At 53.4% G+C, this 22847-nt stretch overlaps 1 protein-coding gene across 1 annotated transcript in view; it reads left to right on the plus strand.

Moving 5' to 3' along the window:
• The window catches only part of CELSR1 (cadherin EGF LAG seven-pass G-type receptor 1), a 155116-nt gene that overhangs the window by 29711 nt on the left and 102558 nt on the right, over nucleotides 1–22847 (plus strand).

Genomic DNA, 22847 nt, shown 5'->3' on the forward strand with positions numbered 1-22847 from the left:
AGCTAGCAGGTGGCTTAGAGATTAATGAATGCCTCATTTGACAGAGGAGGAAACTGAGACCCAGACAAGGACACCCAGATTTGCAGCTCCTCCAGCTATACCTCAGATATCATGATGTCAGAGACACCAGAGGGGAAGTGACTTTCCCAAGGTCAAAAAGTAGCAAGGGCCAGAGCAAGGATTTGAACTCAGGTTTTCTGTCTCCCAATCCATAGCTCATAGTGGCTTCTCTAGAAGCATGAAATACAGTGAAAATATGGCATGGGACGTTCATTTGTTCATGCTTCCTATGGGTAAGGCCCCAGGTTTGGTGCTGGGGATGCAGAGAAGATGACATCAGCTTGTCTTGGGGCAGCGGGGTGGCACAGTGGATAGAGGACCGGCCCTGGAGTCAGGAGGACCTGAATTCAAATCCAGCCTCAGACCCTTGACACTAGCTGTGTGACCCTGGACAAGTCATTTAACCCTATTGCCTAGCGAAAAACCAAAAAAAAAAAACCCCAACAAAACAACAACAAAAAAGACATCAGCTTGTCTTGAAAATGCACTCACTGTCAGAGGCCCGTGGGGTGGGGCAGGCAGCTTTTGCCTGGTTATAGAATGCTCCCTGAAGTGCCTGTCTCTAAGACGGCCTGCATTTGTGGCCCTTCCTAATCTCAGATCTGCAGAGAGGGCTGAGCCCCACCCAGTCTTTTAGTAAGAACCAGGAAACTGTCTTCTTAATGCTACAGGCAGGAGAAGCTGGGTTTCCAGGAGCCAGGGCTAGAATTTGTATTGAGGCTCAGAGGATCTGACACCTTTGTTGACTCAAGACTGACTCACCTGAGTAGAGCTTTGGCTAAAGTAGTCTGGCACCAGGATCAGAAATTGGGGATCGACCGCTGTCCCTGACACAGAATAACAATAATAACAAAGGGAAGGAGGGACAGACAGAAGCAGAGAAGGAGGAGGGAAGGAGAGGACGAGAGGAGGGGGCAGGGCAAAGGCGAGAGGAGAGGCCATTTGGAGAGCTGGAATTTGGCCCCTCGCCAAGGCTGAGGCAAAGGAGAGTCCACCTGAGCAAGTGGGGTCAGTGAGGGCAAAGCCCTGGACGAGCCAAGGCCGGTGAAGAAGGTGCGGCCAAAGCCGGAAGGGCTTTTTCTTTCAAGGGTTCAGAGCAAGGATGAGAAAGCAGCTGCTGCCCATTGCTTGGGGGCAGATGGTGTAATGCTGAGGGATGAAAGAGGAAAAGCAGAATGACTCAACTCCTGTGTTGTTCCCATGCGGGAACTGGGGAGGAAACCGGGCAGAGGAGAAGCGTCTGGCACCGCTGGCACCTTCCAGAGGATCCTAAGATTGAAAGCTACAAGGGCCCTCCCAGGTCATCCACTCCAAACTCCTCCTTCTATAGAAGCAGAGATGGAGACCCGGAGGAGAAATGACTTGTCCGAGGTCACATGGGCAGGAAGTGGCCCCATGGAATATGGACCACTACTCCATCTTCAGATCCAGCTGAGCCATCTGCTAAAGCCACTCCACTGTGCAAACCTTGCAAGGCTCAGACAAAGTCCACGCCAGAGATCCTGAAAGACTTTCCTCACCAGGAATGTCAGAGGGATTCCCCAAGCATGGGGAGGCAACTGGAGACTGGGGATGGACAGACAGGGAATGTCCTGATTTCCCCAAAGGGGAAAGGTCGATTTCTGGTAATTCCCCGGCTGAAGAAACCTGAAGTCTGTCCTTTACCAAATTCTGGAACAGATCATGTGGTGAGCGTGCAGAAAAGAAAGAAGCCACCTGAGGTTCACCATGAATGTGTCATCTCCTTCCTTTTCTTCCTGTGATATCATCAGCAGACAGATGTGGCAGAGAAGGAGCCTCTTTTGTCAAAGAGGCAGCTTGGTACATGGAGAGAATGCCAAACTTGGCATCAGAAAGACTCAGAAATACTGACTTCAGATCCATCCCTGAGACTTAGACACTGAGTGACCCTGGTCAAGTCACTGGGCTCGTACCCAGACACCCCCATTTGACTGTTCAAGCCCTTTAGAATCTGGCTCTGACCTATCTTTCCAGACTGACTTCTCATTGTCCTCCCATACACACTCCTTAGGTTCTGTCCAAACTGATCTACTTGGCATTCCTTGTACTTCTGATCCTGTTTCTCTGCCTCCAAGCCCTTGCACCGGCTGTGCCTCCCACCCCACACACCTGGAATGCTCTTCCTCCTCATCTTTTCCTCTTGGAATCCCTTGCAACTTTCAAGACTTAACTCAGGTGCTCCCTCCCTGCCCCTTCCCTTCCATCACTTTGTCTTTATTTTTCTGGGTTGACGTTGTTTCTGCAGGGATACTCTAGGCACTCCATGGGCAGATACCGTCTCCTTCCCCACCATGACCTGTGTGACCTGTGCAGCCTGGCAGTGGGCAGTGGCAGAGGCCAGATCTGCCCCCAGGCCTTCTGCATGACCGCAGTGTCCTTTCCCTTTCCACAGTCCAGTGACACCTCCCTGCTGGCCTGAGGCAGGAATGGACAATAGCAGTGTGCATGGGCTGAGGAGGCATCTGACTCCAGGCTGACTTTAAAGTTGAGAAAAGTCACGAATGCTAAATGTCTGGGACAGAAACCAGCTCAGAAGCTCTGACTGTTTTATTCTGCTGAGGAGGAAGCAGACTCAGGCAGCTGAATGACTTGCCCGAGGTCACACAGAGCTGGGATTAGAACTTGAGTCTGAATACAGCAATCTGGTTCTAGAGCATAGAATGTCAGAGGTGAGAGAGAACATAGAACAGAGGATGTCAGAGGTAGGAGGACCTTTAGAACATAGAATTCACTTTTGCTCGAGGCTTCATGCACAAAATGACTAATATGGAAAGGTTTTACATAATTGCACATATATGACCTATATCTGATTGCTTACCATCTCAGGGAGGGAGGGAGGGATAGAATTTGGAAGTCAAAACTTTAAATAAAAATATTTGAAAATTGAAAATAATAATTAAAAAATAGAACACAGAATTCAGAACTTGGAGGGATCTTAGAACCCAGAATGTCAGCATTGAAATGGACCAGAGAACTTGGAGCATAAGAACTGGGAAGGGCCTTAGGACGTGGAATGTCAGCGCAAGGAAGGAGCTCGGAGACTACAGCCCAAACTTCTCAGTTTATTGATGAGGAATGTACAAGTCCTATTTGTTCTGAAAGAAGGAATCCCAGTGGTCTGGGCAGGTCAGAGGGTCAGAATTGCCCACAGTTTTTGTGCTTTTGATCCCCTGGGTCCTGGGGGGAGGGAGGATGAGCCCTGAAGCCCAGCTCTGAGCCATCCGTAGGAGGCTTTTGGGCGAGCTGTTCCCAGTTCCTGACACGGACACTCTGGGGCCATCTGAGGAGGAAGGCGGCCAATTCAGCTCCTTAATTGCCCCTGCTGGGGTTCAGTCATTCTAGGAAAGGTGGGGGGCTGGGAGGGCTGCCTTCAGGAGGCAGAGGGGCCATTATATTTTATAGGGGGTGGGGGCGCTGCAGCCCCCAGCAGCATTTTTCTTTGGGGAACAACGACTCACTTCCCAAGGCTCAGCGCCCTTTACGGCTCAAGATCTGGGAGAACAAATGGCCAAATTCCAGTCCGGCTCCAGGTGCCCAGCTCCCAGGTGCCCAGTCAACAACACTGAGGTTTTATAGCTGTTTCCTCAGCCTCTAAATGAAAGTGAGACTTGGGAGGTAATGGGAAGGGAGTGAGGAGGAAGGTGGACTTTGTCTCCTGCCCACAGCCGAGTTAACTGTCTCCCCTGACTCGGGGGCTGCAGGGTTTCCTTGAATTCCACTTGTTGCTGGTCTGGGGAAGGTCTCCTGGCTCCTGACCTTTGATGCCCAGGAGGGCGAGATGGAGGAAGAGATTCCAGAGAGAGAAAAGAGACCCTTTTAGTACCATGCTAAAGTTGGTGGCAACTTAGTGGTCTCCAACCATGGGGCAGAGGCCTGGGTCTGACTCCGGAGATACAGAAAAGGAAAATGGGCTGGCCCCTGCTCCAAGGAGCTCATACTCAAATACTGGCATGTAGTGAGTGCTTAATAGATGCTTAAGTGGAGACCCTCTGCATTTCAAGAAGAGGCTAAATATACGAAAGATGAGTTGTCCTAAGTGTCTCTGACAGCCCCCGTGTGACCTTGGGCCTCACTTCTCCCCTCTGTAAAGTGAGGCGGCTGCCTTCGGGGCCTCTGAGCTGCATTTCAACTCACCACCTGTGATCCTATGGCAGGTGCACCCATGATGCAGTGACTGAGGGGGTGACGGGGGCAAGCAGAAGGTTCTAGGGCCAAGGGCACTGGGAGAGTTCAGGCCAGAAAGAGCCACAATGGGAGCAGGAAAAAGACTTGTTGGAGGAGGTGAGGGCCAGGAAGGAAGGAGCATTTCAGCCATTGTAGCCAGGGGGCAGAGAGCAGGAACAAAGGCCTGGAAGTTAAAGTGAGTGCTTGAAAAAAAAAAGCTGGACAGCCATTTTACAGAGGAGGAAATCAAGGCCCTGGGAGGGGAAGAGTCTTGGCTGAGGAACACCCCAAGTGCCGGGTGGAGGGGAGGACTTACCTGCCTTATGACAATGGGGAGCCCGTGAGAGTTTTTGAGGTGAACTGAACACCAAGGAGGGCTGTGATGTTGTCAGAGCCAGACATAGTAGGGGAGAGGATTTTGGCAGACATACAGAGGCTGGATTGGAGGGGGGGGGACTGGAGGTGGGGAGACCAGGGAGGAGGCTATTGTATCGTCCACTCGAGAGGCGACGAGAGCCTGGAACTGGGCTGGTGGCCGTGGAGTGGACAGGAGCGTAGCTTTTATCTGGAAGGAACCTTGGAGGTCCTCTGGCTCTCACCAGCCCTAAGGGCCAGCCCATCGGGGATGGCTGCACCCCGGCTCTTTTCTTCCTCTAACATTGTCTCTACGGGGGACAAAAGTGAGTCTGTGGAAGCGGACAAATATTGGATTTGGGGGTGACGAAATGGGGGGACCAAGGCTGGGAGGTGCCGATTTTGTTCAGAACAAGCAGGCCTATTCTAGACGCATCAGAGACTGGACAGCAGAATGACAGCGGTTCCATCTTGGGCTCTGCCACGCCCAGCGCCTTGGCAGGGCCTGGTACATGGTGGGCTCTGAAATGCCTAGTGAATGCAAGAATTGGGACAGTGAGGGGCTGAAGTCAAGGGGGAGGGGGCCAGAAATCCAGCTCCTGAACCCCTAAGACAAAACCTTAGGTTCCTTTACGCTTTGTGAGTGGTAAAACAAATTGGGCATTAGCTCAGGGCCAGTGAAAGTGCTTCTAAAAGCGGCTCAGGTAGTGGCTGTGTGACATCTGAGGCTTTCCTCACCTCTCTGGCCTCAGTTTCCTTCTCTGCAAAGTGAAAGGGTCACACGGCAGAAGTGGTCTCCTTGGTCTTTACGCGCCTTCCGGCCATCAGCTTTGGGGGGCACCCGGTTGCCTCTCATCCTGCCGCTGGTGATGCCAGCCCCCTCGGGCTTTCCCATGCTCTGTGGGCAGCTCCCTTCCTGAAGCCAGATTACTCCCGGCTGAGAGCCTTGTAGTTCAGAGCCAGGCTGCGGGCCTTCCAGGAACGGTCCCTGCATTTTATGACTCTGGGTGGAAAGTTAGTGTTGACTCAGTCCGTCGTCCGTCGTCCCCCCCCCCCCATCCCTTATCTGGAGACTGCCGACCTCCTGGGAAAAGTTAATTTGCCTGAGCGCTGCTCGCCGGTCCGGCCCACATTTGGCCCGTCCTGCCGGGGAAGTCCTTGAAAACACCTTCCAGGGGTTTTTCTGCCTTTCCTTTGACTGAAAGACCATGGGATGTTGGACCCAGGCCCTGTGTAGCCTTGTGGCCTGGGACTCTCCTTCACTGTCCAAGTCAGAGCTGAAGCAATAACATTAGTCTTTATGTTGAGCATTGGAAGCAAAACACATTTAAAAAATAATAATGTCCAGTCACTGACAGGCAACTAACAACCTTGGCTTCCAGCCTTCGGGAATAGCCGGGGCTCCTCCAGACCTCTGATCTCCCATTCCCTGGAATCCCTGGCCTCTAGTCTCTGGAATCCCAGATCTCTGATCCCCCAGGATCCAAGGTCTCTAATCTCCTAGGTCTACAGGCCTCTGATCCGCTGGCCCCCTTGACCTCTGCTCCCCTAGGCACTGACCCTTCAGTCCCCCATCTCTTCATCCCCCGATGCTCTCTTGCCCTTAATTCTCCCTAATTCTGTTACATCGCTTTGTCCTCCCTCTTAAAGGAACTGACTTAAAGGTCAGTTCCAAACCCTCTCGGGCCCCTTTTCCTTTGGAGCCCAAAGCCTCCGGGCCCCTGCAGTGAGGCTGGGAAAAGCCCCAGACTTGGACTCAAGAGAGATAGAGGTTTATAAACGTCCTAGTGCCAAACCCCCATGGCCTTGGGCAGGCCACTCTCCCCTTTCTTCACCTCAGTCTCCTCTTCAGTAAAATGGGCATGGTAATGTTTCCACTCCCTCCTCTTGGGAAGGGGTTTGGGGGACTCCCAGGAGACAGTTGCTGTGGAGCTCTTTGTAGATTGGGAAGCGCCGCGGGGAATGTGCGCTCTGCCGCAGCCTGACTCCTCCTTCCCATTTCTCCTCCCCCTTTCCCTTTTTGGTCTCTGAAATCACCGTCTCCTCCCTTTTCCTTCTTTCTTTCTGGCTTTCGTCCCTGGCCTGACCCCTGGGAGGTGTGAAGGAGATGGCGCAGGGAGACCGTGCTGGGGCTTGTGAATGGTGGCACCTGAGCACCCTATGGACCAGACAAGGAAGCTCTCCGAAGCCTAGCTTGGTGAGGTGGGGTGAGGCTACAGCACACCCCCCAGGCTAAGAGCCTGCCCTGCCCTCTTCAGCCCGTCTGGATTTCAGAGATGGCCTGGCCTAGGAGACAAAAGGTGGGACGCCGACTCAGGAGGCACTGCTTGTGTGATCCCGAACAAGCCATCGAACCACCCAGGGCCTCAGTTTTCTCCTCTGTAAAATGGGGTAACAATACTTGCACTCCTTACTCTCTATGGTTGTGAGGAGAGCACTTGGCAGATTTTAAAGTACTAAAGAAATGCAGGTGGTCAGTAAAGGTGATTTGGGGTCCCGGCCTCAGGGCCCTCCATCATGGCCGATCTGCTGGGCCCACAGGCAGGGCAGGGCAGGGCGCCTCTTCTCTGAGGCCTTGCCCTGAGAGAGCTGGGGAGAGAACAGGCTACCCCACGCCCAGCCCAGGCTAGGACGAGGGTTCCGTTGGGTGGAGCTGGGCTGAGCTGGGTCCCAGAAGCCCCCCTCTAGAGCTGGCAGAGACCTGAGAGGTCATCGAGTTGGACCCTCTGTATGTACTGGGAAATCCACTGTCTCCCAGAGACATTTGCCTGCCTTCTGTCCCCGTCCTGACTCATTTTTACTTCCCTCTCTCCTTCCTTTCTTCTTTCCCTCCTTCCTTACCTCCTTTCCTCCCTCCTTTCCGTTTCTCCCTTTTTCCTTCCTTTCCTTTCTCCCTCCCTCCTTTCCTTCCTTTTCTCCCTGCTTCCTTCCCTTCCCTCCTTTTTTCCTTCCTTCCTCCTTTTCTCTCCGCCTTCTTCCTTTCTTTCCCTCCTTCCTTCCTCCTTTCCTTTCTTCTTCCCTTTTCTCTTTCCTGTCCCTCCCCTTCTTTCTTCAGCTAGATGAGGAGACGAGCAGTTGGCCACATTGCCACCATCTTTTAGACGGCAGAAGACGATGGGCCTGGAGAGGCGAGGAGCTGGCATCCTGGCAGCTCACTTGTAGGGGGCCTGGCGCCGGCCCTGGAGGTCAGCAGCTGTTCGGCCTCTTGGGGAGAAGATCAAGGAAGGCTGGTTGAGCTGGGCTGCTGTAGAAGTCAGTTCTTCACTTCTGCAGTTTTCTGGGCCGACGAGCTGCCAAACCACCGATGCCTCCTCGTTGTCCCATAGAGAGTGGGGGACTTAGGGGATTTCTTGGGCATGTCTGGAATCATTTGCTCCCAATGTTCTTCATGGTCTGTCTGAGTGAGAGCCTATATCTCTTCTGCCTCCCGTGGTAGGGGGCTAATTTTGCTTAGTCTGTAAGGATGAAAACACGGACTGGCCTCCGATCCAGCAACAAGCCTTTCCTGAGGGCCTGCTTGCTGCCAGGCCCTGTGCTCTGTGTACTGTGCCCTGCCCTCAAGAAGCTTGCACTCTCCCCACCTCTGATTCAGCAGCTGGAGGGGAAAGTTGGTTCACATCTATTGATTGTTTTTAAAGGTCCATGTTCTCGGTAGAAAACTTTCAGGGCAGCTGTTCCCTGGGGCAGTTTAAAGGACCTGACGCCCCAAGACACCTCCTTCTGTGGTAAGGACAGATGGAAGTGAGCCTCAGCCTTGGGCAGGGTCTGTGGGCAAGAGCTTCTCTTTCCCTAATGAAGGTCCTTCAGTTCTTTTGGTCCCCCCACATCCCAGCTCTGGCTGCCCACGGGGAGCTACTAGTCAGCGTAGCCCTAAGAGTCGGCTTGGGACCTCTGGAAGGGAGAGGGTCTTGTTCTTAAGAGGCAGGCTTCCTGGGGAATTGTTTTCTGTCTCACTCACTTTCTCTCCCACACATACACATTCACACACATATACTCACCCCTGATCCTACCACACACACATACAATGTCAGACCTGGCAGGGACCTTTGAGGTCTTCTTGGCCCTGACTCTACCTGAGTTTTCCTCATCTATAAAATGGGGATGATAATGTTCTAAGCTCCCTCCTAGCTCTGACCTTCCCTTTTCTCAGGTCCCTCCCAGCACTGACATTCCCTGTTCCAAGCTCCCTTCCAGCTCTGATGGTCCCTGTTCTAAGCTCCCTCTCATCTCTGACACTCCCTGGATCCTGTTCCTTCCCACCACTGACAGTCTCTGTTCTGAGGGCTAGCACAGCTCTGACACTGGACAATTCTGTTTTGCTGACCTGCTGTGTAGGCTTCAGTTATCAAGAGCAGATGGGCTCTGGGTTCGAAGCCCCTTCACACCTCCCTCCCTCGTGGAATGGGCCTCCTCTTTATATCAATAACAAAACTGGAAGCCTGAGGGACTGGCCTAGTGACATTTGCTTTGCACAAACCTGGAGGTTGGGTGGTCTCGGCCATGTCAGAGGCAGACCTTGGCCTGGCTTCCTGGAGACGGGGTGAAGCTGCCATGTGTCCCTATGTGAAAAGTCCAAGGTGGGGAGCAGTTGGAACCTGTGACATTGTCCAGGCAGATGCCAGGCAGCCTTTGGCTCCACTCCCATTGGCTCAGGGTCCCTGGGGGAACCTAGTGTCTTCCTGACTGTGTGTGTGTGTTGTGTTGTGTGGCTGTGCTGTCCTCACTGCTGGGTCCTATTCGGCTCCCAGCATCCATCTGGGCTGGCTGGCCCCACTAGCTGCTTCACTGAGGCCCATGTCCCCTGCCCAGCTGGAGGATGAGAAGCTCTGAGTCTCAGCCTTTGCCATCCTCCTGGCAGCACTGAAAGGACCACCTGTACCTCAGAGTCTGGTTACGTCAGCACCTCTGTAATTCAGAGGTGTCATTCCACCATGGGAAGCCCCCTCTGCTGATGCACATTACCATCCCTCCTTCCTTTGTGCTTTTGTTGAGTCATTTTCAGTACTCTCCGACTCTTGGTGACCCCACAGGGGTTTTCTTGTAGAGATACTGGAGGGGTTTGCCATTTCCTTCTCCAGCCCATTTCACAGATGAGGAAACTGAGGCAAACAGGACGAATTGACTTGCCCAGGTTCACACAGCTAGGAAGTACCTGACGCTGGATTTGTGATGTTTTCGTGGGCCCAGCACTTTATGCACTGTGGTGCCAACTACCTGCCCTCTGATTCAATCGCCGGCGCTTTTCCCCTTGCTACCTTCTCACAGCTGGAAAAAATGAGAGCCAGAGAGGGAAATGGACAATGGACTTTCCCAAGGTTGCACAAGTAGAAGAAAATGGTGGCTGAAATTCAGTGATCTGTCCACCCTTCATTTCCTACTGGTGGCACTTGGGAGCCACTGAAGACTTTTGAGCAGGGCAGGAATGAGGTCAGACAGCTGCTGATCCCCGTGTCCTCATTCAAGCAGCGAGTCTGGAAATGCTTTGCTACCGCAGTCGTTCATATGACACAAATGAAAAGAAACAAAGGCTTGGTCTGTGGGGCTGGTGCGATGCCTCAAATATTTATAGTGGAAAAACCACTAGGACTTCTTTGTCTTGGAGGGGCGCCCATGGGGCGTCTGGCAGAGCTGGCTGCAGGCTCCTATGGGAAGGTTGTCGGAAGGTTAGGTGCAGGGCCGTGGCATTAGATGGGAGTATTACACTCCCGGATATTGCTGGTCTCTTGAATGGGGTAATCCCTTAAGCCCCCAGCAGAATTAGAAATGAAACACCTTTGTAGGTTCCTAATTTGATGCAGCTTTTACAGATCGGTAATTAGCTTAATGAGGCCCCAGCTTGTACAGAAAGATTGGAGGAGGGGTAGCCTGCTGTCTAGTAAACTCAGGCAGTGCTAGGTGGCGGCCTGCACAGAGGGCATCCCTAGACCCTGCTACCAGATAGTAGCATGACCTTGGCCAAGTCCCCTCCCTTCTCTGAGGACAAGCACCTCAGAAATAATCTTGGAGAGGGAGTCTGGAGCCGGATAGGGAAAGGTCTGAAAGGCCAGACCAAGAAGCCGCTATCTTATCCCAAAGGCAATAGGGATAAGATAGCAGGTTCTTCCTCAGGGCAGCGGTGTGGTGGGGATCACTCTCTGCAGCATTGAAACAATGGAGAGACTGCAGAAGTGTGGCCAGTGGAGGTCAGGGTCCCCACAAGGGACCCAGGGAACAGGAAGGAGACTGCTGGACCTTGGAGAATGAGCGTCAGGGGGTGGGGGTGAGTCACTGCAGTGAGTGTGGGGAGAGGGGGCCCAGGGGCCTGGCACGCAGATCAGGCAGGACCAGTCTGCCTCGTCCTACCAACCTCAGTGGGCCAACTTTGACCTGACAGGTCACAATTACAGCTGCCCAGTGAACTTTCTCATGAGGCAGTGAGCTCCTGGCCCCTGAAGGCCAGGTGGTCCGGTATCAAGGCTCTTATGATCGGTATCCTTGTTAAAGGAGGGGCTGGTCTAACTGATCTTGGAGCACTTTTCCAACCTTGGTTTTCTTTGATGTTGTGAGCTCACTCCCAGTTTTCCCTCCCTGGAGGAGAGAGGCCTGGGAATGTGCCCAGACTTTTAGCATGGGAAGGGTCTCTCCTACCTGGGTAGGGTTGGGCCTGCTTTCTCATTTCAGACCTTTTCTTATCCGAAGGGAGGGAGTCGTCCATTGAGTCTAGCTCTTTCCCCGGGGTTGGTTGCATGAAAACACTGATGTTCCTGGGGCCCGGTGGGTGCTCAGGAGCAGAGGGAGGGGGAGCTCTTTGGAGTCCAAGTGAGGACTGAGCTGGGGATTCGAACCCAGGCCATGTAGTTGGACTAGACATACCATGAGGGCCCTGCTTCCGTCTACAATTCTCTGACCACAATATAGTTGGGAAAATTGGGACTTGGGCTCAGGAGACTTAGGTCTGAATGGCATTACCAGCATGTCCTGGTGTGTGACCTTGGCCTAGTCACTTCCTTCCTGGGGCCTCATAAAATGGGGAGAATAAATCATCTATATGCTGACCCCTTCCCCAAGGGGCTATTGGGAGGAAGCACTTTGCTGATCTTTATTAGCTCCAGAAATGAGAGGCACCGCTATGATAGGGGACTGTCATGGGGGAGGTGGGTTGCAGTGTCTCCGGTCATGATAATAGCAGAGCTGGGAAGGTGCTTCTGGACCTCCAGTCCTCACCAGAGCTGCAGCATTTTGTCCCTCCCCTTTCCTCCTCCCCCTCTCTTCCTCCCCTGCTCCCCTCTTCCCCTACTGCCCTCCTCCCTGCCCTCACCTCCTTACCTCTTACTCGCAGAGCCCTGAGCTTTCCAGCACAGTTCCCATGTGGCATCCGGCCTGAGGCCTTCCTGAGCTCCCAGCTGTTAATGCTCTCTGTCTCCTGTCTCTGACTGTCTCCATTCTTCTCTCTCCCCTTACTTGTGTATACCACTCTCCCTGAGGGCAGGGGCTGCTGCTGTCCCCCGGGTATCCCCTATTCTAACCCTGGCCACAGAGCAGGTCGCCTGTTGGATTGAATTTGACTGAATCCTTGACAGCTGGAAGCATTTCTTTCTTGGGATGGGGGGGCTGGCCCGGGTGCCCTCGTGAAGACTCTGCAATTTCCTAAGCTGTTGTGTGTGTCTGAAATGAAGGCTCAGGGTGGACAGGGGCCTCGAATCCCAGCTGGGTTAATGTTTAATGGGCCTGCAGCCGAGCTCCCCACCCCTGCGGAGATCAGCCTCCTCTGGCCAGATGGACATTCACTTGGTTAATAGTTACAGACATCACTCCGTCATGGGAAAGTACCTCACCCCCCACCCCCGGCACCCTAGTGGTCATTAAACAGCAACCCTCCCCCCATTCCCAGAGGGCATTTCTTCTGTTTCTGATTAATAGAAGAATTGGGAGCCATACTCATTTGGCCATTCATTATCCTAGGTAGAAAGAAGGGCCCTTCCTTCTGTGGTGCTGGGTGTAAACAGAGAATAATTGCTTACTTTGGAAGAATTAAGTTACTGGTAGGAAATTTTAATTGGCCTATAAACCCTCAGCCTACTCTGGGCTGGTGGCCCTGACTGGTGGTGGGAATTTCCTCAATTGTCCTTTGTGGGCATGGGCTTCTCCTTTCCTCCACCTTTAGTCCCTAAACGGGCCCTTGGGGAGAAATAACAGTGATAATAAATACCTGCCTTTCAGGGCAGGTTTGAGGTGTTTCCCAGAATTGTGGGTCTACAGCGAGAAGGATCATCCCATCCAATCCCTTCTGAGAGCTTCCCCATCTATGGGGACACATCAGCTCCAACTTTCCTTCCTTGGCCTTTTCTCCAGATGCCCCTTACACAACAGTATGAGTTATGCCACAGAACCCGCCTCTGTCCTCATTTACCCAGCATCACTTGACTTTCTGGTCTCTTCTCTCCTTCATTGTGAGGGTGGAAGGAGCTTCTCATTTGTCCGAAACGTGAGGAATGCCTCTGGTCGATCTGTGCCAGATCCCCATTTCCGGCTCTGACAGAGTCACGAGAGGCTCTTTGTCTTTCTGGGCCTCGGGGACCCTCTCCTTCCTTTGGCCACCTCACACACCTGTCACACCAGGTTAGCCAGGTAGCTGGGGTATTATGGATTCAGTGTCTTCATGGCACTCCCCCAAGGACGGGCCAGGCCTCAGTGAGGGGGAGGTTACTGTCTGGGATCTCTCTGAAGATGGCCTCTGGAGGACAAGCTGCTAATTAGGAATGAGCAGCAACTTAAATCAGCTGTAATCTCTGCTAAGCCAAGGTTTGATTTCAGCTCTCTGGTCTCCCTGTTCCTTGAAAACACCCATCCATACTTGTAATGTCCTGCCATCCCCTAATCACTTAATAACAGGATAGTCATTATTAGATAAAGCTTTTGTCTGAGCCCTTTATTACCTCAGAAAGACCCTAATGCAATCTGGGAATCCGGGAGGAGAAGGGGGAGGAAGAGGAGAGCCTGGGGACAAGGCAGACTCAGGCTCTCCACCCTGAGTGCCTGGCAACATGGCAGCTAAAAAGAGCCTACCCTTGCTTTCCAGGACTGGGGCTCTGCCTCTAATCCAGCTTTCTACACTTTAAAATCCTTGATTCCAATCCAAAGTCTTGGGTTCGAATCCTGTCCTGTCACTTACTGTGTGACCCTGGCCAAGTCACCTGACTAATCTTAGTGCCCCGGGGCAAGCTCCTGAGTTTATTAAGTTGCACAGCAGGTAGGGAGCTGGGTGGCCCAGTGGATCGCATGCTGACATGGAGTCAGGAAGACCTGAATTCAAATCTTGCCTCAAATACTGAATTAGTTGAGTGACCTTGGGTAATTTATATCACCTCTCTAAGCCTCAATTTCCTCATTTGTAAAATGGCAATGATAAGACTACTAACTTGCCAGTGCAATGAAGATAAAAGGAAATAACAGAGGTAAAGTACTTTGTAACCCTTAAAGTGAAACATATATCTGTGTATGTATGTATGTATGTTGTATGCATGCGTGCATATATACATATAAAACAGTGCACTGGAAACAAGCTCAGGGAGGTTCAGGGATTTTCCCAAAGGCACACAGGTAGTAAATAGTTGAGGCTGGATTTGAACCCAAGACTCCAGCTCCAGGGCTTTTTCCTTTGGACCCATTATTTCGCCTCTATCTGCCAGCAAATGAGAGATTGGATGGGCTGTGGAGGTCAAGTGAGACCTCAGGCATCCACAGTGGGAATGATCATTTGCCTTTGTGGGGGAGGTGGTGAGATGTTTCACCCAAAGGAAAGAAGTTCTCCTGGTGAAGATCCCCAGCTAGGTGGGGAGGGAAGCCTCTGCCCTGGGTTTGAATCCAGGCTTTGCTTGTGACTGGCCCCCTGAGATCCTGGACGAGCCTGTCCCCTCTCCAGCCTCAGTTTCCTCCTGTGTAAAACAAGGGGGCTGGATCTGGGATCCTATGATGCTTGCAGTCATTTCTGCACCCTGGGCTTTGGGTGTTTGGTCTGAGAAACAAGGGAACTGGACCTCCTAGGTCAAATCCTAAAACCCTGAGCAGGTAGAGGGTGTCGGGAGCTGCCTGGCAAAGGTGCTGCCCAAAGGGGAAGGTGCTTAGTGGTCTAGGTCTGCCGGGGGGCACTGACTTTACCTTTCCCAATCCCAAGGCTGGCAAGTAGCCCAGAGGCTGTCTGGTCCAACCTGGACATGAGCTGGGGATCTCCTCTGCATCCTCCCCAACCAGGGTCTTCTGGCCTCTGCTTGGAGGAGCTGGTGGGGAGCTCACTGCTTCTCAGGGCAGGCCCTTCCACTCTCAGCAGAAGGAAGTGCTTCTTTAGACCATCCACAAATGGACCTCTTGGTAACCTACTGGCTTGGTCCTTCCCTGGTCCTTAGCCTTCACACCTGGTACCCATCATGCCTTTGTTTGGGCCTCTCTCCAAAGGGAGCCCCAGTGCCTAATTCTCACTGGAGGAGGCAGCTGGCTGGCTTCCTCTTCCAGTCTGAGAGTCTCATCTTTGTTGGAACAAATTCCTCCTTCAATAAGCCCGGATTCCTGGCTGGAGAAGCTACTCTGCTCCCAGGCTCCTCCAAGGCTAATAGCTATTTTAGTCTTCAGGAGCTGCTCATGTAAAAGGACTTGGGTGATTGGAAGAAGCTCCGGGTGTCTGGGTGAATCACAAGCTTGATATTGGTCAGCAGCAAGAAAGCTGATTCGGTCTTCTCCCTCCCATCCAAGCCCTCCTCTCCCTCTCAGGCGCAGGGGGTCCCCCCCCCCAATCCTGAGCTCCCCCCCACACCAGCGCAGCCTCCACTCGAGATTAGAGTGATCATCCCAAAGCACCACCCCTGCTCACTAAACCTCAGTGGCTGCTCACTTCCCCGGACGATCCCTGGCACCAGCTGGTTCAAGCCGTCTTTCCAGGCTTATTACAAAAATCATTCCTTCTCCCTCTCACATGCTCCAGGTGCGTAAGCAATCCCCTGGTGCCCTGGCTTGGGCTCTCCCTCCTCAGCCTGATGGCCGTTCCTAAGTGCCCCCAGTTTTTAGCCTTTCCCTCCCTCCCACCACAATGCAATTGTTTACAGATTTCTTGTATGTAGTTGTCTGTGCTCCAGGTACAGGTAATAGAATGTAACAGTCGTAGGTGATAACAATAACAACTATTAGTTATTTAGGTTGGGCTGGAAGGCTGCCTTGTCTCCTCTGGGCCTTGTCCAGTGCCTGGCACATAATAGACACTTAAGTCCTTTTGAATGGCCGAGAGCTATCTCTCCAGGGCCTGCTATGTCACCTTGGACTAGTCCCTTCCCCTGGCCTGGGAGGATTGGCTAACTGACCTCAGAGGGTCCCAGAGCTTGCCTCGGTTGCATTAAAACCTTCCTCATTTTCCAAACCCTTCATGGGTGATTTGCAGAGTGCTACAGCCCTGGCCCCAGTGGGGGGCCCCCTGCTCATCCGGCTCGGCTCTGGGCGTGAATCTGGGCTCTGTGCCAGCCCCTCCCTAAACCAAACTTGAGGCAGATCTTGGTTAAGACCTGCCTGCGTCTTCCCTGGTTTTCACAGGGAAAGAGTAGTGGCCTCTCCCTTCCTTGCTCACTTGGCTGGTTGCTGGAGCTCTGTCCCTGAGGACACCTGGCCAGCCTCTGGGAGGCCACAAAGGGAGCTTCCTTCATCAGCCCTTCTGGTCACAGCCTTGAGCAGCTCAGCTCCGTCTCTTTTCACCTCGAAGCCTGAAGAGCAGGCAGGTGCTCAGTCCAGGGTGGCCAGCCTTAGATCCGGCTCTGCAGACACTTAGGAAGCAGGTGTTGGGACCCAGAGAGCCAGGAGGGGTGCAGGCCCTGCCCTTGGGGAGCTCACAGCCTAATCGTTGGATTTGGTTCCACAAGCGCTAATGTGTGCTAGGCACAGGGGGCATGAAGTCAAAAATCAAACAGCCTCTGCCCTCAAGGAGCTTCCATTCTCTCTGGAGAGATAATATGAACATAGAGAAATAAACACAAAAATACAAAGTTAGGGATGGGGAGCCCTGCTTGAGAGGTCAGGAGTAAGGAGGGGAAGGCCGACGTCCCACAGGAAGTAAAGGAGGGACAGAACTGGGCTTCCCACCCAGGCCCTCTGGCTCCAGAGACTGGGCTCTCTCCACTGTATAGCATGCCTCCCATCTGAGATCAGGCTGAAAAGGTGGTTTGGAGCCAAACCACATGGCCAGCCCAGAACTGGCACTTAATGAATGCTTGTCGTATAAGTGGAGGGCTCCGAATGCCGGGATAAGGAGCATCTGTTTTATGTTAGGGTTGAGAGAAAACTCCTGAAGGTTTCTGAACAAGGGAGGCACATAGTAATGCCAGTCTGGCAGCTGGGCATTATGGATAGGAGAGGGTAGAGACCAGAGGCAGGAAGACAAAATCCGAGGCTATTTCTATAGGCTGGAGGCTGGGCTCAGGGTGTGGGCAGGAAAGAGGAGGTTGCTTGGTGAGAGGGGTGGGGGAGTGGCAGGGCTGGGGGAGGCTACACACCTGTGTGTCTGGAAGGGTGGAGGGGCTCCTGCCAGAGGAGGGATGCATCTGGGGAATGAAGGAGAACTTCCTTTTTAAAGGGCGTGCTTGTGTGGGAGATGCTGACGGGGGCCGTTCCCAACCCCGGGCTGTGGTGAGCCTTTCCCCTTCTGTCTGAGGATACCCTGCCCGCCTCTGGCTCCCCATCAGACCTCGACCCAGCCGAGGGCTTGGAGGGGGGCGGACTTGGCACCTTTGCTAACAGCCCAGAGCAAACCATTCTCTCCTGTCCCCCCTCCTCTCCTCCCCCAGCCCCGCTCTCTTCCTTCTAAGCCCAGCCTTTCCAGGTCTCCGGATTAAAGCCTTTGCTTGTAGTCTCTGGTTAGTCAGAACTAATCAGCATTTCAAAGGGCAGTAACAACAAGTGAAGACTTACTCCAGAGCCAATAGCCCCCAGGCGCCCCAGGGTGTGACGGCAGCTGCTCACCAGCAGATTAACACTTTCCTCCCCAAATCCAGCGAGCCAGCCTGTCTGTCTTTCTCCAGCCCTGTGCCTATCTGGCCTGGGGCACCATGGTCACAGCCTTCCCCTCTGGGCCCAGTCCCCTCCTGTAGAAAATAAAGGGAATGGACCCCAAGACAGGGGCGGGGGGGGGGTCCCAGGTCTTCCATCTAAGGTTCTAAGGTTCTCCTGGCTCCAACCTCAGGCCTCTGCCTGGACCGTCCCAGGCCTTCCTGACTCCTGGCACCCCAGGCTCCTGCCAAGTCGCTGCCTCTCAAGCCTTTCCTGGTCCCCTCAGGCATGGTGCCTTCTCTTCAGGTTTGTCTCCAATTTACCTCAGACGTATGTTGTTTGTAAGGAGGGGTTTGCATATTGTATCCCCCACTGGACTGTGGGCCCCTTCTGCTCTGTATTCTTAACGCTTAGCACTCAGTAAGTGTTTAATAAATGCTTATTGTTTACTTAATGTTCCTCCAAGTTCTGAAGTTCCTGTGTTCTAAGGGCCCTCCCACCCCTGACATCCCCTGTCCTGAGGCCCCTCCCAGCCCTGACATCCCCTATTCTCAGGCCCCTCCCAGCCCTGACATCCCCTGTCCTGAGGCCCCTCCCAGCCCTGACATCCCCTATTCTCAGGCCCCTCCCAGCCCTGACATCCTCTATCCTGAGGCCCCTCCCAGCCCTGACATCCCCTGTTCTAAGGCCCTTCCAGCTGTGATATTCTATAGTTTTGGGGGTTCCCCCCATCCTGCTCTCAGGCCCTCTGTGTGTGCATAGTATCTCGCCCACTCCTCCCCTTACCTGGCTCTTCCCTTCAGTTTAGTTTGAAGGCATTCTTCCTGTTTGTTCAGCAAGGGTTTCCCCCCCTCTCTGTTCTTAATTTTAGAAGCAAAGAAGGGAATGTTTTCTGTTTTGCTTTTCATGTGTGTGTGGCCCTGCACTGCTGTGGTTCTCTCTGGGCATCTGTGGGTCCCCAGCCCAGCCCCATAGGCGATTTAGGGAAAAATGAAAACTAACCCACTCCTGGAATGTTCAGCCTAATCCTGGCAAGTTCTGCAGCTCGTCCTGGACCCAGCAAGGAGGGAAGGGAGAGGGGCTAAAGAATGATGTCATCCCACATCTTCCAGGCTGCCTCTCAGCCTCAGTCTTCTCATCCATGAAATGCAGATCATCCTAGTACCTGCCTCCCAGGGCTGCCATGAGGACCCAATGAAATAATCTAATGAAGGAAGCTCAGAAGGGCAGAGATTGGGATACTGGCATTTTTATTAGAATTGTGGCGGTGGGGCCTATTGGGTAGAGTCAGGAGGATCGGGCTGAGGGCCCTGGAGGCAGGGCTCCCCCCTCCTAAGCCTGGACATTGTGCACCTGCCGCCAGTCTGCATTGGCACGGAGCTTTCCTTGAGCATTGAAGTCACAGGCTGAGTGTCCTGATTATTATCACTGTTAATTACTCTGTTATTATCACATAGGGAGGATGGGAGAGGGAATGAGCCTGGGGGCTGGGGTCCTCACAGGGATGTTTGTCCAGGTCCTGCTTTTCTCTGCTTAGGTCTGAGGGAGGGGGCTGGGTCCAGAGGAGCGAGGCCATGGGGGGGAAGGGGGCTGTGGGCTCGGCCATCAAAGATCAGCCGAGGGACCAGGACACACAGGGGGACCTGATGCCCGTCCTTAAACATGTCTAAATCTGTGCTTGGGAAGAGGAAGGTCTCTTAATCTACTGTACCTCAGAGAGCAGGCCCAATCAATGGGAAATGGAGGGAGGCAGACGGCTTGATGGGGAAACCTTCCTAACAGCCTTGCTGAAATGCAAACACCTTCATCATTCAAAGGACCCAGGTTCAGATTCTGACGCACCCTCTGTGTGCCTCAGTTTCTTCCTCTGTAAATTGGATTACAAGACTCCCAAAGGTCCTTTCAGCCCTATGCTATGGCCCTATTGGCAGAGCTGTCCCAAAATGGGACACCCCCTTGGTTGGTAGTGAGTTTCCCATCCCTGAAAGTCTGCAAGCCAAGGCTGGGTGATCACTTGTCTGGGATGCTGTAGAGGAGACGCCGCCCTGCTGCAGTGTGGCTTCTGATTCCTCTCCCCACCCCCACCCCGGCTCTGAGAGTCTGTGACCACAGAAGGAAGTGGGGACATTGGCCTATCTGGGCGTAATTGGAAGCCTGGAAGGGCTCCATCTCCAGCATGGCTTTCTGTGGGAAGTAGCACCTCCGGTGGTCCCAGCCTGGGGGGGTTGGGTGGGGAGAGAAGGGAAGAATGAGTCGGGGGGGGGGGCCCTAGCAGTGGGGGGCTGGGCCTCAGCCTTCCTGGGCTGGCACGCCCCCCCCCCCAGCCAGAGTGGTTCTGTTGTTACTTCATAAGCACTTCTCGATGGTGAACTTTTTTGGTGTTGTGGTAATGTGTTTGGAGGCCTGTAGTCATCGGTACTGAGAACAAAAGGGTCTCATGTGTCCCCCAGTAGGAGTGTTGTGTAGCTCCAATGCGGGTCTTCAAAATGTACATGTGTGTATATACACACATGTGACATGGAGGTGGGTATGCATGTGTGTCTAGAGAGAGAGAGAGCCCCACGGGACCCCACAGTCCAGTGGGGTCTGCCCTATCCAAATCCATCCTTCAGTACAAACGAGAACCTTGGGGACCCTAGATTAATGCTGGAAGGAACTTGTGAGACATTCAACTAATGACCTATCCAAGATATCCCGTGGGTAATAAGCGTCAGAGCCGGACTGGAACCCAGCTCTTTTCTACTCCCTACTTAGTGGTGTTGTAGAAAAGGCACTCACTGGATTTCTAGGACCTGGATTCAAATCTTGTCTGACTATTGCTCTCTGGGTGCCCTGGGTGAAGTCCCGTCCCCATGCTGAGCCTCAGTTTGGACAAGGTCCTGCCACCTGGGATGCTCTGAACCTCTTCTAGCTGGGCCCCACCTCCTCTGAGAGACGGTGACATCCTGGAGCCAGCCCCAGGACTGTAACCATGAGAATGAGGGGACTGGAGGCGATGTCTTGTGAAGGAGGCCTTTAATCTGGGAAAGAAAGAGTCTTTGGGGTAGGGAGCAGGGCTGCATTCATATGGAAGTGGGATTAGACTTTTTCTGTTTGGCCCCCAGGGGCAGAGCTGAGCACAATGTGTGAGCATGTGTGTGGGCTGCTGGAGGAGGTAGTGAGCTCCCCGCCAAAGGCAGCTCCCTCCCAACCTTCAGCCTGATTTTCCTCCCCCTCCGCTGGCTGCCCTCTCACACAGTTGCAGTTGAGGACGAGGGGGAGGAAGGCACCGGCCCAAACTCAGGCACTGCGGGATTCTATGATTTCCGGCCCAAGGCTCATCATCCTTCGCCAGCATGTGATGGAGGAAGCAGAGTGCGAGGTCCCGGTTTCTCGTCTCCTGACTCCTGCTTTCTGGCCTCGGGCCTTGGTTTCCTCCTCTGTCAACTGAGGTGGGTGGATGCTCTAATGCTCCGCCAGGCTCTGAATCCTTCCACCTCTTGGGGGTCTAATTTTGTGATCCTCTCTTTATTTGTAATTAATGTCATGCTCTGTTATGTTCTTTATTTCAAAGAGCTTTGTATTTCCAGAGCTGAGAGGCTTTGTTTTGGTTCTTTGCAGAGGGGCCCAATCCCCTCCTCCATGGGCTGCAGGGTGGGGTGGGTGCCAGCCTCTGGCGCAGCCCTGGCCGTGCCCGAAGGGAGAGGATGGGGTGCTGAATACTAACGACCTCCCTGCCTGCTCCCTCTGTGTCCGATGAGACGCAGCAGCAGATGGCCTATGCTTCTGCCCAGACCCTCGGAGGGAGGCAGGGAGGGAGGAAGGGATCATAATCCTGGCCCCCAAGATGGCCAGAGGCCAGGCCAGGCAGCACCTGTGCAGGCTGGGAGCATCTTCCTGCCCATGCCATTGGGGCAAACGGCTCTGGCACATTTCTGCCATTCCTCAGAAGCCGGGGTGCCCCTTGAATGGCCCGGAGAACCAGGAGAGGGCCCTGGAATGATCACTCTTGTCCCTTTCCCCTGGAAGCTCCTGTTAGCAGAGCAGTGATTGGGGCCCAAGGTCAGGGGATTCTAGAGCTAGGGCTGCCTTCAAGGAGCTTCCATTCCTCCCAGCCCAGAAAAGTGGATACAAGATACAAAGGCATTTCAGGGGCCTTGGTGGGTTGGGGAGCCTCAATGACAAGGAAGGTTGAAAAAGGCCCCATGTAGAAGGCGGCCCCTGGGTGTGCTTCCCCGGGTCAAGCCAGACTCGGCAGCAGCATTGGAGAGACGAAGGCTGTGTCATGCCTGACTGCTCCCCAAGTGAGGCAAGTCCCATAAAACATTGCATTTTTCTGTACAGTGTAATGATCATTGGCACCCTGGCCAGAGGCTGACTCCCATTTCACAGGTGAGGAAGTTGAGGCCCAGAGACAGGAAGCACTTGCCCCAGGTCACACGGTTAGGAAATGGCTGACTCGGCATTTGAATCCAGGACTCTGGATGTTATTTGGCACTTCCTATACTACACTGCTGTCTCCCATCTCTAGTGCTGATCCTGAGGATTTCTGGAAGTCCAGAACATGGGGGGGGGTGTATGTGAGTGTTTCTGTGTGTGTGTGTGTTTTGTAAACAGCCATTTGTCCTCCGACATGTACATGTCGCTACTAGGGAAGAATGAATGGGGCTGGCTTCTGTTTGGTTTAAACAGGAAATTTGCTCTATGCCCTAAAGCCCATGGTTTTCATGACACAATTTAACACTTAATTACCTGAGAGGCTTTCATGTTCTGCAAGGAGGGAGGCCAGAGCTGTGCCTCCAACCCCAACTCTGTCCCTGGCTCTCTGTGGGCCTCCAGGGGAATCTCTCCACCTTTAAATGAGGAGGTCAGACTCTGTGGTATCGAAGGCCTCTTCCATCATGGGTAGTCTTTGGTTTCAATCCCACTAGGCTTCTTAGAATGGAGACCCTCGAAGCTGACCTTCCCCAGGATCCTTCAGTCAATGCCTGAAATGCAATCCTGACATGAGTCCCTTTCTGAGGCCACACCCTCTATGAGCCCACCCCAGAGCTGCGGGATGGGAGTGTGGGGGAGTGTCCCAAGATCTGATGGCCGGTGTGAAGGCCCCCCAGCCTGGCCAGACCACATACCCAGAGGCTTAGATCTAGGCACTGTTCATTATTAGCCTGGCTGGTCTTGTCTGTTTTCTGAATTTGGAGGCCAAGACTGCATCTTAGCCCAGGTCTGTGGCCCTTTCTGGGGTTCCCATGAGGCACTCAACCAGCCTC

The sequence above is a fragment of the Phascolarctos cinereus genome, unplaced genomic scaffold (assembly GCF_003287225.1).
Source record: "Phascolarctos cinereus isolate Bilbo 61053 unplaced genomic scaffold, phaCin_HiC Scaffold_1;HRSCAF=81, whole genome shotgun sequence".
Lineage (NCBI taxonomy): Eukaryota > Metazoa > Chordata > Mammalia > Diprotodontia > Phascolarctidae > Phascolarctos > Phascolarctos cinereus.